This window comes from Prinia subflava, chromosome Z (assembly GCF_021018805.1).
Source record: "Prinia subflava isolate CZ2003 ecotype Zambia chromosome Z, Cam_Psub_1.2, whole genome shotgun sequence".
NCBI lineage: Eukaryota > Metazoa > Chordata > Aves > Passeriformes > Cisticolidae > Prinia > Prinia subflava.
In genome coordinates, this window is record NC_086283.1 from 95,769,693 (window position 1) to 95,786,633 (window position 16,941).

General features: G+C 42.6%; 1 long non-coding RNA gene across 2 annotated transcripts; it reads right to left on the reverse strand.

The window, feature by feature from the left end:
* Positions 1 to 2,478: 2,478 nt before the first annotated feature.
* LOC134564822 (uncharacterized) lies at positions 2,479 to 16,865 on the reverse strand. Of its 2 annotated transcripts, none has more exons than XR_010083661.1 (3): positions 16,601 to 16,865; positions 11,606 to 11,684; positions 2,479 to 2,543 (listed from the first exon to the last, which is right to left on the reverse strand). It is a non-coding gene; the product is annotated as an uncharacterized LOC134564822 (long non-coding RNA). The 2 variants fall into 2 exon arrangements; XR_010083662.1 differs by lacking the exon at positions 16,601 to 16,865 and adding an exon at positions 14,989 to 15,134.
* Positions 16,866 to 16,941: the final 76 nt, after the last annotated feature.

The following is a 16,941-nucleotide window of genomic DNA, read 5'->3' on the forward strand; positions in this document are numbered from 1 at the left end:
TTTTCCTGATCATCCATAAGATTTATTAGAAAAAACACAGCCAACAACATTGCTTCTTAAAGGGAGAAAAAGAATTCCAGAAACTGTAAGTTCAAAAAATATGAAGGTCATGTCAAAATAATGTACCAGGCTATTTAGAAGATGCATTCCTACAGCAACATTGTTAAAGAAAATAATACTTCCAACAAGCAGCTTGCCAAAAATCCCATTAGACAACGGAAATAGAGAAGTCCTTTTTTTGTAGCAGTCAGCCCTTAGCCTGCATCAAGCAAAATGTTGCAGTGAGAAGCTGCAGGTGAAAGGAATTTAAAATTTTTGTCTTCCTAACAGCACAGGGCCAGATTTTGTTTTTGCTGAGTCACTAGAAAATCAAAGAAATCTTGATTTTTTTTTTCATTTATTTCCTGACATTTTAAATGGTGTCTTTCCCTTGGAGAGACACATAAAAGGCAAATCTCTGGTGTTTTCTAGGTGACTTCCTTCTGAGGGGAACTGAGGCTCCCATGTGCTAAAAGGACCCATTCCACAGGGAAATCTGCTGCCTCCCTGGAGCATGGGAGAGAGATGCTACTAGAAGATACCCTCAACTGAGTCAGCACACTGATTATTATTATTCACTGTTGTTGTGCAGGTTGGCAGTAATGCCACCGAGAAGTCTTAGGGCAATTAAAAAGGACTTCAGGGCACTGGGATAACTGGTGGTAAGGACAGGAGCACAGATGTTTTCCTCAATTCCTTCAGTAGCAGGGAAGAATGCCAAAAGGAACAGCCACCTCATCAACATGTGGCTTAAAGATTGGTGTCACCAGTGGAATTTTGGCTTTTTTTGTTCATGGGGTGTTTTATTTGGCACCAGACCTCCTGGAAAGACATAGGGTTTGCCTGTCTAAAAGAGGGGAAAGGATTCTAGCCCTGAGTTGGCAGGGCTGATTGAGAGGGTTTTAAACCAGGTTCGAAGGGGGAATATGATAAAACTAGCCTCAGGAGAGATGAGCCTAGAGTGAGCATGCCAGCACTGGGGGTGAAATCAGTAGCCCAGCTGAAGAGCATCCACACCAGTGCACACAGTAGGGGTAACAAAGCAACACACAGGAGGAAGCCAAGCGGGAAAACTGACAGTCACCATCACTGAAAGGTGGTGGGATGACTCACACAGCTGGAGAGCTGCCACAATGGTTATAATGGTTCTCCAGAAGGGACGGGGGGGAAGCAGAGGCAGTGGAATGGCTTTGTACATTAGGGAGTGTTTCACTGCACAGAACCCAAGGACAGTGATGATACAGCTGAGTGCCTACGGGTAAGACTCAGCGGGAAGGTTATTAAGGCAGATATACAAGGCAGAGATTCCTCTAAGGATACTGAGGGAGGTGGCAGAAGATCTCACCAAGCTGCTCTCCCATCATTTATCAGTCCTGGCTAACCAGGGAGGTCCCAGATGACTGAAAGTTAGACAGTGATGCCTATGCACAAGAAGGGCCAGAAGGAGGATGTGGGGAACGTCAGCCTGTCAGCCTGACCCTGGTGCTGGAGTAGGTTATGGAATAAAAATCCTCTTGTAGGTGATCATGCAGCACATACAGGACAAAAAAGGGACAGCCTAGCCAGCAGGGGGTTGTGAAAGGCATGCCCTGCCTGACCAACCTGATCTCCATTTATGACTGGGTGACCTGCCTGATGGATGAAGGAAAGGCTGTAGATACTCTCCATTTGGACTTTAGTAAAGTCCAAATGTCTCCTATGGCATTCTCCTGGAAAACTGGCAGCTTTGGTGGACGCAGGCTGCTTTTTTCTTTTTATCAGAGTTTAAAAAAAAAAAGTTAGTTGTCCAATCAGCCATTAGATTTCAACTGGGCAAATAGGAGTTTGATCTCTTTTCAGATAAAAGAGATGTTACAAATAAGAATTTTATCTTGCACAGAGGCATGACAAAGTATGAGACAGAATCCTTCTTGATTACAATCTTCCATCATCTTGATTTTATAATTACAGCTTTCAATTGTTACCTTGGTGAAAGATTAAAACATCATTACTTGTCATACATATTTCACACTTTAGTAAATTTTAATAAACTGAATACATGAGAAATGTTCATATTATCTTTCACAGTACTGGGATGCTAATGACATTTCTATTGATTTGAATTGACCCACTTTTATTGGTCAAAATAACTCATATTCAGGCAAGGCATGGACTTCCACTATCAACACTAACAAATGAAGACTGCTGAGCACTGAAATGGCTAGAATAGAATCATTAATCAGAAACATGTTAAAACAACTGGCAATGTGCTATGGAGGTCTTATCTTCCTAATGATCAATCTTTTTGGTCTATTGATCATTTGTAAAGGATACATGTTGGTGATCTCTTCGCAACAGCACTAGGGAGGAGGTAAAGGCAACACAAGCAAGGGAAGCCATCTCATGCACAGCTGCCCATCAGCCATGAGAGCCTTTTTCACCACCCTGGTACTTTGGGAGCCTGGGGATCTGGCCTTTGCTGGCTGTGACAGAAATCTTTTCTTCATGGTGCTCCTCACCCAGGCCTGTCAAGACAAATCCTTAGACTCACCATCAGTGTGCCTTGGCAAACCACAGCTGGTGCTAGCCCTACTCTTCACAGCTGTGACCATCAGTGCCACAACACCATGTGTATGCCAGGTCTAGTTTATGCTGCTCCAACCTGGTCAACACCACGGTACCAAAGCCTCCATGAAGGAAGTGATGGGGAGCAAATCTGGGAGGTTTTTGTGGGTTCTGAATACAATAAATACAAATTGCAAGACAGTCTGCTTTTCTTATCACAAATACTGCAAGTAAATCAAGACTCCAACTTATCCATTTAACTTAAATAACCCCATCTATTAAGGCAAGCAGAGATACTTCCTACTCAATATTCCTAAAAGTTTTAGAAATCTAGCACAATTAGCACTTTTTTGCTGAATCATATTTTGTTGTTTGAACTTATATTGCTGCTTTCTCTTCTATTTCTAAGCACAACCCACTAGCAAGATGACATAATCAGATCTTGAATTACCCAGACTTCATTACTATTATCAATATGTTACAGAACAGTTGCTAATATACTCTGAAATATTATAAATAATTAAAACTTAAATACATTTGGTGAATTAATATGGTACATCTGGGATACACTTTCTTTTCTTCTTCTCTTATGGTCCAATATTGAGGTGCTATTAGCCTACACACCTGCAGGCTTTTATAAACAACTCACCTCTAAGCACTTGAGGAATGCCAGCAACAGCAATAGACATAGATACAGCCTTAAAGTTGACCACATGCAGAAGTGTTTGGAAGACCAAGATTTAACTTTATTGCCTTCTACTGATCTTGAGTTCCCCTGTCAGTCAGTGAAGGAAGAACATTTACCATTCTGTAAGACAACCCAATAATACTATTTATGGTTTTAATGCATGCACCTACAGGTATATGCAGTTCAGTAATTTACAGCAGAATTTCATCAGCCACAGAATGCATTAGCAAAACTGCAATTTAGCTGAATTAACAGCTGATTTCTAAAATCACCACCAGAAATCTTAACTGTCCCTCTCCCTCTTTATCACCAATCTTCATGGGTGGGTAGGCACACTGCATGTCATGGTTTTAACATGTAAAAGTAAACCACTTAATTTATTTGGGTGTTTGCTCTACCAGTGTTGTGTTCTTTGCTTCAGAAGTCTCCAGCACAGAAGTATGGATGTGGTGTTGTACCTCTGTATTATTATCTCAGACCCAGCTTTACCAGACATGAGAATGCACAGCTGCTGTGGTAACCCTTAGAAACCACGCTCATCCTGTTACACAGTGCGTTCACACACGTAGATGTTCAACAGTCCCTGCTCTAAAACTTGCTAACCCATTTGCAATGCATCACCCAGTAGCAGATAAAGTGGTTTACACATATCATTCACTGCAGATCATTTACCTCCATAAAGAAAGTGAGATAAAGGTACTTAAAAAGCAAAATTGATTACAATCTTCCATCATTTTGCTTTCTTGTGTTTCTTGATATATTCCTGTGGAAACAAAGGACAAATTGCCTGCATTCCCTCTGTTGTAGAGGTTATTGTTTACCCAGTGAATCTGACTCTTCCAAAAGTTGTGCTGTGAACGCAGGCGAGCCAGGGTTTAGGCCCTACTCCTACACTGTACAATACTGCATAACATCCAGACCTTTCAGGAGGAACAGGTGAGACTTCGTTGAAGTTTGGCACAGATGAGTAGGTATTTATGGAATAAATACTGGAAATGCAAGAAAGAGCTGTTCAGAGTTGCACTGGCTGAGAGTTTGACCTTCAAGTGTTTTAAAAACGCATGAGGGTGAGTGCCTGTCACTGAGTCATGTCACAGGCTTGAGCACCACGTTTGAAGATGGTTCAAATCAAGTTTTCTTGATATTATATCCCTCTTCTATCAGACAGAATTGCTGTGCTAACTAGAACATTTTCATAAGCAGCAGACACATTATAAAAGCCCATTGCAAATGACTATTTTAAGATCTAAAAGATATTAACATCCAACTCTGCTACTGGTAAAACACAAATACATACACCAGGAAAACTGAACTGAGCTTAGAAGGCCTAATGAAGGGAATCTCTAAAGCTGTCAGTGCTTTGGACCAGCAACACCAAAAACCAGTGGACTGTAAATTATATTTTAGGATCATAGAATCCTGACTAGGAAGGGACCTACAAACATTTTCAACTCCAGGCCTTGCCCAGGACACCTCCAAGAATCAAACCACATTCCTGACAGTGTTTTCCAAACGCTTTCCAATCTCTGGCCTCCTGTCATGACCCCTTTCTCAGGAAGTCTGTTCCAGTGTCCAACCACCTTCTGGACAAAAAAGCTTTCCTAAAATATCAGACCTATACCTATCCCAACACAGCTTCACGCCATTCCCTCAGGTCCTATCTCCCATGATAAAACATAATTCCTTAGCTCCCTGCACATCTTCAGAATGGGAGACATGACAACCTTTAAATGCTGCAGAAGCACATTATGTTGGGGATTCTGTGTTTCTTCATGTTTAAAAATCAGAGTTCCAAGCAACACCACTTGTGCACTTGCTTTAGTTCCAGACTGCAGGCAAAATCTCCTAAACAACTTACTCATATCCATAAAATCAAGATATTCCAGTCTCTGAACTTCCTTGCAATGAGTTAGCAGCCAACAAAACATCCCTTGATATCAGTCCACAAGACTTCACATGCTCACCAGGAAAGCTTGGTGAAAACAAAACCACACTAACTCCTAAGACAATCAGCAGTGATTTTCTTCTGATTATACTGCCTCAGGAAAAATCAGGCACTGTCCCTCACAGTCAAAGACACAAAAAGAGACACTTTTATCTTGTTGATGATTTGTTGATTAATGGCTTCCAAACAGCTGAGGCCATTTACCGCATACCCAACATGACTGATGAAACCTACTGTGGTAATAATCTCAAATCAGAGACATCAAAAATGAGCCTCAAGGACAGACATCTCCCTCTCCTATACCCACATAATGGCCATTTATACAGCTACAGTAAGCCTCAAAGTGCATGTCAAAACACCAAATTTAAACACAGGAGGCTGACTTGCAAAGTGAAATGAATGTAGAAGATTTTACTCACTATATGTTTTAGCTTAAGAGGCCTCTTATGGAATCACTGTTAAAAGAAAAAATCGATAAAATTATGGCAGTGACACAAAGCCAATAAAAGCAGATAAATTTGGAATCAAGGAATCACTCTCACACTGCTTCACTCCCAAAGAGAACAAAATGTGTTGCTAAACTAAAGCCCATTAAAATGTCATCTACTCTTCCTGTTTTTCTTTCCATGGTCACTGTTTACCAGGGTTTCTACTTTCTGATCAATTAGCTTTTAATATCTTGCTCATACCATGTGAAATATTGGGTTTAGAGCCTCCATTCATTTCAGGAGGACCAGGACTTCATACTAGGATTTTACTGAGCATAACCCTGCAGGAGCCCTGCACTTATGCCCACTACCAGCCCATCCCAACCCTCTGTCCACCAGATATCTCCACAACTTCATCATTAGGAAGAAACTCCCACATCTTACTGAGCACATGTACTCACCTATATGTATAAGGATACAGAAACATAAACAGAAATATCCATGCATATATATCTATGATTCCAAGGAGGGAAAGATGAAATGTACACAGATAAACTAAAGATTTCATATACATGTAGGTCTAACTGCCCTACCAGCTCACAGAGTTATCCTGCCCACAATCCAGCTGCACAGCCTAGGTTATATATTGGAGCACCAGTACACTGGAGAGGTGTTATCTCCTGGTCCCCAAGTTTTCTCCCTGCTCTAAATTGGGTGGGACTTGGACTGCAGAACCTGCAGTTCTGGTCTGTGGTCAGGATCATGGGTATGATCCTGTCCACCCTTCACCAAGGGTCATGGCTCAGCTGGGACTCACATTTTGAGTAGTCCTCTGCTTGTCTGGTTATGGACTGACACAGGTGAATCACTACCACAGGAAAGAGAGAGACATGGGTTTCAAGGCTGGGGTGCAGGTGTTTGGGATTCTCTCTTGCAACCTGTTGATTTTGCCCTTCATTGTTACAGCAAAATACACTTTTAACATCTTTACAGGTGTATGTGGAAATGTGAATTTTGTTGTTCTTATGTATTGTTAAAGAACCTATAAATGCCTTATGACTCAAAGATCTCCAGCCAGAAGAGAAGAGCTTAAAAATGGAACAAAATTGCTATCTACAATTTTAATGAGCAGCTCTCCCACTGAAAAATGCTCTTCAATTTAAACTCTATTAAGAGGAAATTAGGAGATCACCCATCACAGTGTTTTTGTTTATTTTAAAATGAACGCTAAGAACATCAAATTGCTATCAGCACAAATGTTTGATAGACCCAGAAATAATTTAAACCATTTTATTACATATTTTTACCCCCCATGTTTATGTTATAGTCTCCAGCAATTTAAATTTAATAGACAAAATCATTAAGAAGGTAGTGTAAATTGCTCTGGAATCAGTGACAGAACTGGCACTGATTTCCATATGACCAGCATTTAGAGTGGGATGTTTGTATTAACAGTACATACAGCACAAAAAGCAGTGACCCTTGATTCTTCACTTGACCTTTCTCTCACTGGTGTGAAGAGGAGAACACAATGACCGTGTGTAACCTAAAACATTTATACTTGCTGTCTGGATTTCTTTGTAAAAATTCCTTTGTATCTAGATATAGGTGTATCATGTATATATTTTAGGGATAAATGTACACATTTGTGTGCAGCTGTGGGTGCAGCTCTGTGTCTGTATGTATGTCAGCGTTAAGTATTGCACTGCACTCCCCAGGTGGCAAAGAGGCTGTCATGTAAATAGTTAAATAATTATGTTCATGTTAAATAGTAGCATATGCAATGTATGGCTCAATAAAGCAGGTAGTATGATATTCCAGCATACAGAGTCCTGTGATTTTATTTGCAGAGCAACCAGTACCTGATGCATAGTTTTCAAGTGTCCAAAACTACCTGATTTAGAAAAAATGACATCACCCCATGCCTTCTCTTCCAGGAAAGATTCTGAAAATACCTCATTTCAGCCTGGCCAAAAATATAGTAACATCAATCTTTCTCACATATCATGGCTTCTTCTACAGTAATGTCCAAAACCAAGAAGCATAAGGAGACGCAAAAAAGGAGCAAAAAAAACAAGACCAGCTAGAATTTTGCAAACCTCAGAAAAAACACAAACTGTAATTATATTCACAATTAAAATGTTTCAAATCAGTGCATGACAACAAAGAAAGTCCTGTTCTTCTTTGGTTGAGTATTTTTTATTTTCATATCAACTGTATTAGCTCAGCCATTCCTTGATCTAGTTTCCATCAAAGTTTGTTTTTTCAATACTGTGTTTTTAGCAAAGAATTTCCACATGTTTACAATAAAGAAACGTGACTTCTTGCAGTGTGAGGCTGCTTGTCTTTCTAGTTCCTATCCCTTGTCATGTGCCCTGAGGGTCTGGTCTCTGTGAACCAATGAAACTGCAAAGAGCACCAATAAAACCTGATAACAACTAACATTGTCAAAACATGCAGGCAAACGGAACAATGCCCTTCAGTGAGCTACACTTGTTAGAGGTACTTTTAAAGAAGCACTGGAAGTCATTGAGCTGCTAGAATCTGGTTTCCTGATGCTTTGCCTCTCAGGCTGGGGTTTTCCAATCGAGCACAAGCTTCAGGTGAAGAATTATTTTATAAGAAACATCACAAATGTATGATGTATATAGAAACCTTTCACATATAGAAGACTTTCTATGAAGTTCAATAAAGGGTGAACACTGAGAGGCACAGACCCCTCAAAGGTGCCTTCCATGGCATTTCTTCTCTCTATGCTGGCTGTTATTTCTAATAAAAGTATTTAAAATAAGTGTTTCTACATCTCCAGCTGAAATTAGTCCACAGGTCCTGATGAGAGGTGCAAGAATACAGACATTGATGCATTCTGCATGGCTACAACAGACAAATTTTTGTGAGGAAAAGGAGCAAAAAGGATTGGTCTTGGCTATTACTGGTAACACTGCCAAAGTTCCTGACAGGAACACATACGGGGGAAGAACCTTGGTGTCTTGGTGCTGCAGAGGATACAAAGCTATAACACATATAAGTTGTCCCAGTAACATTCCCAGCTTTTCCTCAGATCTTCTTGAGCAATGTGGCTGCCATCAGTCTGAAACCTCTCTCTCAGCAGCTCAGATATCTCTGCTCCTCTGCCACCCTCATCACTGTATCTCCTCTGCAGCTTCATGTTTCTCCAGCAGCTGCATCTCCAGATTCTAGAGGGAATTTATTTTCCAACACATCTCCCTGGTGAGATTCCATCATCCCTCTGATGTCCCCACCTTCACTGGCGGAATCTGAAGCAGCTGCCAAGGCTGAAGCCAGTTTCGTACCAGCACTGTCCCTGACAAGCCTACGGGCAGATCAAAGGGAGGAACAGGCCTTCTTCACTTTCTTGGCCACACCACCTTGGGAAGGGTGTGGTCTCGGCAGCCTGATGCTGAGCTGAGCAAGGATCCTCCTACATCCATGCAGCATGCACTTCCTCTGGCTGAGCCTCTGACCACAGCCTGCTCAGGCAGAGCTGCTGGATGCCCAGCCAGGTAGGAGCACAGGCAGAGCAAGTATCATCCCTCCAGCCTGCCCATGGCTGTGTTTTTATAGCTTGATACTCAAGCTCTCCATGCAATAGCACATTTTAAGTGCTTCCAGCTGGTTCAGCCATGAGAAAAATGAGCCTTCTTAATATGAGCTGCTCTAGAAGGACTGAGATATGCTATCTCCCTTACCTCACAACCCCAGTTACTGTTTACCAGGAGACAGAGAGCAGCTTGATCATCTCCAGTGTGGACTAACTACTTACCCCAGTGCTTTTTCCTGAATTCTGGTAATCTCCTTCTTCCACATCCCATATTCTTTGTACTCACTACCAAATCCAGATTTGACAACAGGCCACTCCATTGGTCTCAGAGTACCCACACTTGCAGATGCCAGTTTCAGATCCTGCTCTTCATTATCCATGATTCTACCCATCATCTGCTGCTCTCTGAGTGCACACAAAGCAAGTGCTCAAGCAGGAGCATCCACTGTGAGTGAGCTCACTGACTGCAGGTTTTTTCAATAATCTTTACTAAAATCCTTTCTCCTTTTCTTTGCTAAATCCACCTACTGAAAGAAAGGTCACTTCAAAGGGAGACTCTTGCTCTGCCCAACACAATTGCATGCTGAGGTAATTCAGAGCAGTTATGATAAATATTCAGACTGCTGGCATCAAAAACAGACAGCAGACTCACAGCAACATAACATTAAACATGTTTCCATTATCTGGGAAATTGTCTGGCTGACCATACCCCATCCTTGATAGTTTTCACTGCCTGAAACAAAGAGAGTACCACAGAGGTTTGTGTGAAATATAACTGCAGTGCTTTAGACTCCCCCAAAAATCAAGGAAGCTCTTTTAGAGGAGCACTGTCACTTGTCAAGAAAGGATGTGTTCATAACTGCTGCTCCACAGGTTCCACTTGGTCCATTTGGGAGAGAAGCAGTGCTGAGCTGTGCTTCCTGCAAGGGCTAATTTTCACTCCTGAAAGGGTAGTGCTGAACCATTGGCTGGGTGGAAGGAGATACACTCAGCCAGGTAAGAACAAGTCTGGGTGGCAAAAGGCAAAAGGATTTGCAGTGAGAGGAAGCATGGCCTGCCAAGTCAGAATGCAAAGAAATCATTGATCCCAGCCACCAGTTGTGCCAAAGAGCCTAGTACTCTGTAGCCCAGTCATGAAAACACTCAGCCTTGCAAAACAGCAAGAGCACATGCAGCAAGCTGAGATGTACAAAAACATTATTTCAGAGCTGTAGGCAGGATCAGATTACGAAAGGAAGCAAGAAGCAGTTCATCAGAGCACCTCCATTCTAATTCAACTGCTGATTTCCTCAAGATCCCCCCTGTAGCATTTCTTCTGTTTGTTTCCATTTCCATTGTTTCTCCAAAAAGAACTTACCCCTCGGGCTCCCTTCCTTCCTCAACACTATGAGAAGACACCTCATTTGCTCCCCAGCAACTCCACACACCCCCCTCCCTTAAGCAAGCCGGCCACCCTCCCTGCATCATAGCAACCCATGAGATCTCACAGAGTGAATCAGCTGTGAGCAGGCATGTTGATGAGTTCCCTGGGGGCTAGAGCCAAACCCATACTCGAGACAGCCTGGCCACACGTGCCAGAAATCAGTCAAAACATTTCACACCTTTATTTCCAGCCTAGGCTCACTGTTGCGAGATCCCTGGTCTAATGGAAGGTGTCCCTGCCCATGAGTTAGAACAAGATGACCTTTAAGGTCTGTTCCAATCCAAACCAATCTATGTGTGTTCTCCTACCAGACTGCTCTCCCAAGTATTGTCTACAGGTAATTTCAGTGGCTTTGCTTTCATCTCCTCCTAAGATATTTTCACTTCTTGGCCAGCCTTTGCTATTGATGGAGCAACAGAGGTCCTAGAGACATTCAGTTTCCAGACTTTTGTGAAAATGTGCACCCATGTGGGAGAGAGGGATCTAGACTTGTGTCCCACTGGGGAAAGTCTTCACTACGAGTTTGACCCAACTACCAGACAAAAGAGAATCCACACATAGTAAGACCCTCCTAAATGCCTCAGTAATAAATAAAAAAAGTTTCATTCAGGGTTAACTGATGATTCAGTGGTTAGAATGTCATTCCAGATAACCTACTTGTTATTACGCGCCATGGTTTTGGCAATAAAAATGTTTCTTTGTTCACAGTGCTTTTTTTAGTTTCTCTTGCCTCCTCTCTTCACATTACCTGCTGTCATAATTAGGTTTTTAATTTAAAATAAAATAAAACCCCCTATGTTCCAATATGAGCAAATATTGCTCCTCAGCCTAAGTCCTGGATCTCCAGAGACCAAGTCCTATAATACAGCTTGTCAAAATTATTCATCAGAATACCAATATGGCTGTTAACTAGTAACAGTAGGGGAAAAAAAGCATGAAAATATAAAACACCTGCCTGTTCAAGCAGTACACACACCTTTCAGACAAGAGCTCAGCAATGGTCAGATACCTTCCACTCTCCACCTTGATAAAGTAGTCCAGCTGTCCCCTGGGGCCTGCAGAAGAGGAGATGAATGTGTAATGTGAATTCTGCCTTCGATTTATGGCTTAATTTTAAAATAACTGGAAATAAAACATGAAGAGGAATATCACCCACAGAGAATAGTCTGAACTCTGCTTTCTATCAATTTTCTACAGCTTCCATTTATCTATGTCAGCACGGGTAGCTTTCTGTACTGTGAGCTATACGTTGGACCAGGCATGTTCCCGAGGCAGGGCTTGCACATCATGTCCAAGTTCCTCCACAGCCAGGAACTGGACGTCCAAGCAGTGACTTGTGGGTCACAGACCCACACCAGAACAAAGCCAGATACAGTGAGCCACAGTCAACCAGTACAAAGTCCAAATATAGGGGCTTTCAAGCATATTTTATTGTACTTTTTTGTAACATGCCCAAGACCTTCTATTTTAAGCCCCTAGTAGTTTCTGGGGGAAGGCAAAAGAGGGTGGTGAAACAAGTCACAGGTTTTGGGTTATCTACTGCCATTAATTCACCACATCTCTACCACCTCCCCTTCCTTCAATGCCAGCTCTTCAATTTTCTAATACTTTTGGAAAACATAGGTGAACTGGCATAAAATAACCAATATATTTGTATCATCCCAGAGATTCAAGAAGTCAATGCTTTAATGCTAATGTTCATGTGATTGTGAACCCAAAATTGATGCTTTCAGTCACGCTGGGAAAGGGGGAAATTTGAAACAAAATGCCATTTAAGGACGTTTATGTTGTTAACCTTTTCAGCAACACAAGGTTCTTATCATTCAGGTCTGGCATTGGGAAGACAACACAAAATAAGAGCTAACTGAAGCTTCTGGGTAGAGACAGAAACTTAGCACCATATATTTGTCTGTACTCATACTAGTCACACTCCATGGGTTTCCTAAAGCAGAATGCACTCCATCAGCAAAACAGAACATGTACTAATTCACATCCTTAGAAAGGAAAGTAGTGAATCATTTCTAATGATTCGGTTGCTCAATTCATAGCACCTAATTAATTCTCACTGGAAAGTTGCAAAAAATTATCTAAGACAATTTCAAGTATTTATTTCAGATTTATTAATAAATAAGCTTAAATGAGGAACTGATCTTGTTAAATCATTGCCCTACTGAGGTCAGTCTTCAAGTGAGATCCCTGTGAAACCATATCACTTTGCTGGCTCTTGCTGTATGGGTTCCTCTCACTAAATGTTTATCAAACCACACACATGACCTTGGTGGATCCTCAGCTCTCTGCATGCATCACCACTATCAAAGGGACAGCCCCTGAAGAGGGGAACACAGAAGGCAGGACTGACCTCTGGGGGCTCTTGCTTTTCGTAGAGAAAAGCCAGGTCAGACTGCAGGCTAGCTCTCAGCAAGGCTGCACACCTGAGCATGGAGCTAGAGGGAGGGGCTGACTGCCCTCCAACAGAGCAGTGCAGGAACCAGCCAGATTCCCACCAGTGGCTCCACCTGTGCCAAGAATGGCACAGCCTGAACCACACCAGCAGGATGGTGACAGCAAGTGCAGGGAGAAGAGGGAAAACTACTGCCACAGCAGTAATCCCTGTTTAACGAGTCCAAGTAAAAAAGGCTGCTTATATCTAAATTCAAGCGTTCTGATGATGCGAAATTAAACACTTTGCTTCTTCCTGCTGACAGGAAGCAGCAAACATAACAGCCTAACATCCATTTTAGTATGCTTTATGTAAATTTGAACAGCCACCATCCTCCGTGAATGGTTTGATAAAGAACATAACTCTCATTCTAAAACAGAAACCCTGTGTCTGTTTCCTCAAGCTTTATTTTCTGCTATATTGACCTCAGCTACAAAATTCCCAGCAAAAATACAATAGGTGGTTTATGTCACATTACAGGAAATCACAAAAGTCTCTAAAGTGACCCTGATTTTCAGGCACTTCTGATTTTCTATCAGCTTTTTTTCCCTTTTCACGCCTGCTACATAATTAAAATTGGAGCTTTATAACAGAAAAATGACACTTTTAAGTCACAATTAGGCTTTCTTGCTACGTTACTTTCTCTGAATTGCTACAGCAGAGGATTTTTTTTTTACTTTCTCTTTATCACTGTAATTTCACTTCTTTGCATAGTGATAAGTATATACAACAGCAGCAGCATGAGAAGAGATGGAGATTCACAGCCATCCAAGCCACAACATTATTTCAGAGACAGTTGCCCTGCTTTCCTTGCTTCCTCAGACACCAACTGTCTAAAATTTTCTGCAAAATTATGTGTGTCAGTTCAGTATAATAACCAGAACCATGCATGTCTGTGCCAATAATGCCGCTCTCTACTGAGTTGCTCTCTGCTAGCTGAAAAATGAAGGACCACAGCTTGCACTGGAATCAAAAGAAAGAAGTGCAAAAGCCAAGTCTTAGCAAAGTCACTGTCCTTCCATGCCAAGTCAAAGAGAAAAGACATTTTCTGCTGTTCCAATTACTCAGTTAATCCCAGCGAGCTTTTCCTGGAACTGATATCTGTCACCATTACCCAGTAAACACAAGGCTATTAAGATATTTTCCAAACAAAACTCTTCATAAAAGCACAACTCGAAATAAATGCCACTGGCAGCAGAGCTCTACCACAGCTCCCTCAACAGGACATTTGCCACTATCCTGAGTGTGCCTCCCCATAGACTTAAGCCCAGAGCCAGCCCTGGATAACTGCTCCTGCATTTGGTGGCAAATGAAAACATTGTTTCTTTTCAGCGCAGAGGGAAAATGGTTGATGTTTCTTGACAGACCAAAAGTCCAACCTCGAAATGACTGCAGCTCTCCATTGAGCACAAGTTTGAGTACTTTTGCTTTCACAGAGAGGTGAATTTTCCCCCCCTAATCTACTATAGTTAACTGTAACACTGAAGTAACAAAAAGAAGTACATCACTTGGAAAGTGGGCCTTTTTTACTTCCTTGGATTTTTGCTCCAAGATCTCATTTAGTGGAGAACATGCAAAAATTTATCCTCCCAAATGTCTCTGAGCCTTTTCCTTCCACATTTCTCTTGGTCTCACTAGGCCGCAGTAACATTCAAGTTTATCATTTCACATGGACATTTGTTCTCCTTCTTACCACATCACATTTTCATTAAGAAGAAACATAGACACCTTAGGACAACAGCTAACACTTCAACTACTCCTTTCCACAGATTTTTAACCTTTCAGATACTCTGATTTCACAATTTAACTCTTCAGGTGCATGCAACATTCAAACAAACAGAAACCATAGCTTAATACACATTTAGAAGTAAATGAAACAATAGATCTTTAAACATGATTTTATGTCTTGATTTTCTCACCTTTTCTGAATGTTTTGCAGGGCTTAAATAAGAGTCTTTTCAAATCCTATCCAAGAACTGCACACCCTCCACATCTTCTTTTTCAATTGCAAAGCCTGTGGGTTTAGATCTATTTTTTCTGGGACTTTAGCTTCTCCCTCCTTCAGCTGTTCCTGCAGACACCAACTTTGCTCTCATTAGTAGCCATTTATTTTCCCCATTCCCTTGAACAACTGTAACCAGTTTCACCGTGTGGTTTTTGATTCTGCAGTTTTGGTTTTTAGGTACCTGCCCGCTATCTTCACAGCAGGATAGTAACCACCTGTGTGTGCAGCGGTGCTCCACTGGAACATATGAACATGCACATCTGGTAGGCCCTGGCAGGGCCAAGTAAAGTGTATTTTCAAAACCAGTGGAATTATTATATGTTTTCACACATAATAGAGTTCACATGCTGATGCCAAGACACCTCTCGGCCAAATCAAATACAACTGCACCAGGCTGACAAGCCAGGAGTGGATTTCGGGTATGTCAAGCTCACACCCAGGTCTAAGTTCATGTCCTAGGTGTGTTTATGTACGTGCAGGTGAGACAGGACCGCTGATGTGGCAGGACACATGTCCCTCCAGGAGCTTCCTTCGAGCCAGCTGGGGTCCTGTTGGGGTGCAGAGCCTAGGCAGGGATGCCATGCCACCACTCCAGCCTGGGGCCCCCAGCAGCCAAGAGGATGGCACTGGTGGCACTGGAGCTTGAGACACACCTTGGGGAGGCACTCAGTGGGGATCAGCTAAGTGAACTGGCAGGCCAGCAACAATACCACCACAGGGCTTCTGTGAGCAGGAGAGACACTGATGGGCAGCAGCCTGCCCCAGTATGCCACACACACCCACCCTAAAAAGCATTGAAGGATGCATGTCTGCAACCTGTGGGCCAGATCTGCAATGCTATCATTTAACTCACACCTTTGATCTTGCGTTCCCCCGTTTCGGTCCCGTAAAGCGCTCCCCTGTGCCTTACTTTCCCTCCTCCCTTCTCCCCATATTTCTGATCCAGCGTGCTGATTCTCACTCTCTACCCTCTTCCACAGCCCTTGGTCTCCCTGAGCGGCCCCGGGCCGTGCAGCCCCCGCCGCTGGTTCGCGGGGCTCTCCCGTGGTTTGCCAACACCTCCATCTCCCGGACACCGGGCACACGGCACCAAACGCTTTTTCACCCCTCCCCTGCTTACAAAAGTTATCGACACCTTGTGGTTGATCCAGGGGCTTCAGGGACTCCAAGCTGTTAACTGAGGGGTTTTTGACCGGAGACGAGACCTGTGGGTTAAACTTTGAAGGGGTCTTCACAAGACAGCTGGACTAGAGAGATGGCATTTCACTTAATACTTTTATGCTTGACATGCTGAAGTTTTCACCTGCACTGGGAATAATTTGAAAATCTACAAATAAATTTTAAAAACCTTTGATTTTTGACCAGTGAATTCTGAAAATGTCATTTGCTAGCAGTCATAGCCCTCTGCCCTCCTATCTCTTCACCTATTCCTAGTTAAAGTCTACCCAAGTTTGTTTCAAAGAAATCCAATATGCAGCTGACCATTGCTGAGCTAATTCAGTACATTCTTGATTTCTTTCTCCCACCTCAGTGCCGAACTATGTACCAAAATCATGTGTTGGGAACCAAAACCAGAGAGCTGGATAAACGGCTGGAAGAGAGCAGCTAGCTCACAATATGGATATTTCCTATCTTCTGCCTCAATTTTCCCATCAGTTTCAACGGGACTTTGAAGCCTTCTGCATGAAAATCGCCTCCTGGATACTAGCGCAGAGCTTTGTGCCACAATAACACAAAATAAATTGATTTGCATAAAAGAGAAAAGGAAAAAAAGAAACCCCGCTGTCACCGCTCCGCGACCCGCCCCGAGGGGCGGGACCCGCTCCCCTCACAGCCCCGGCCCCGCCCCCGGCGCCTGCGCGCCGCT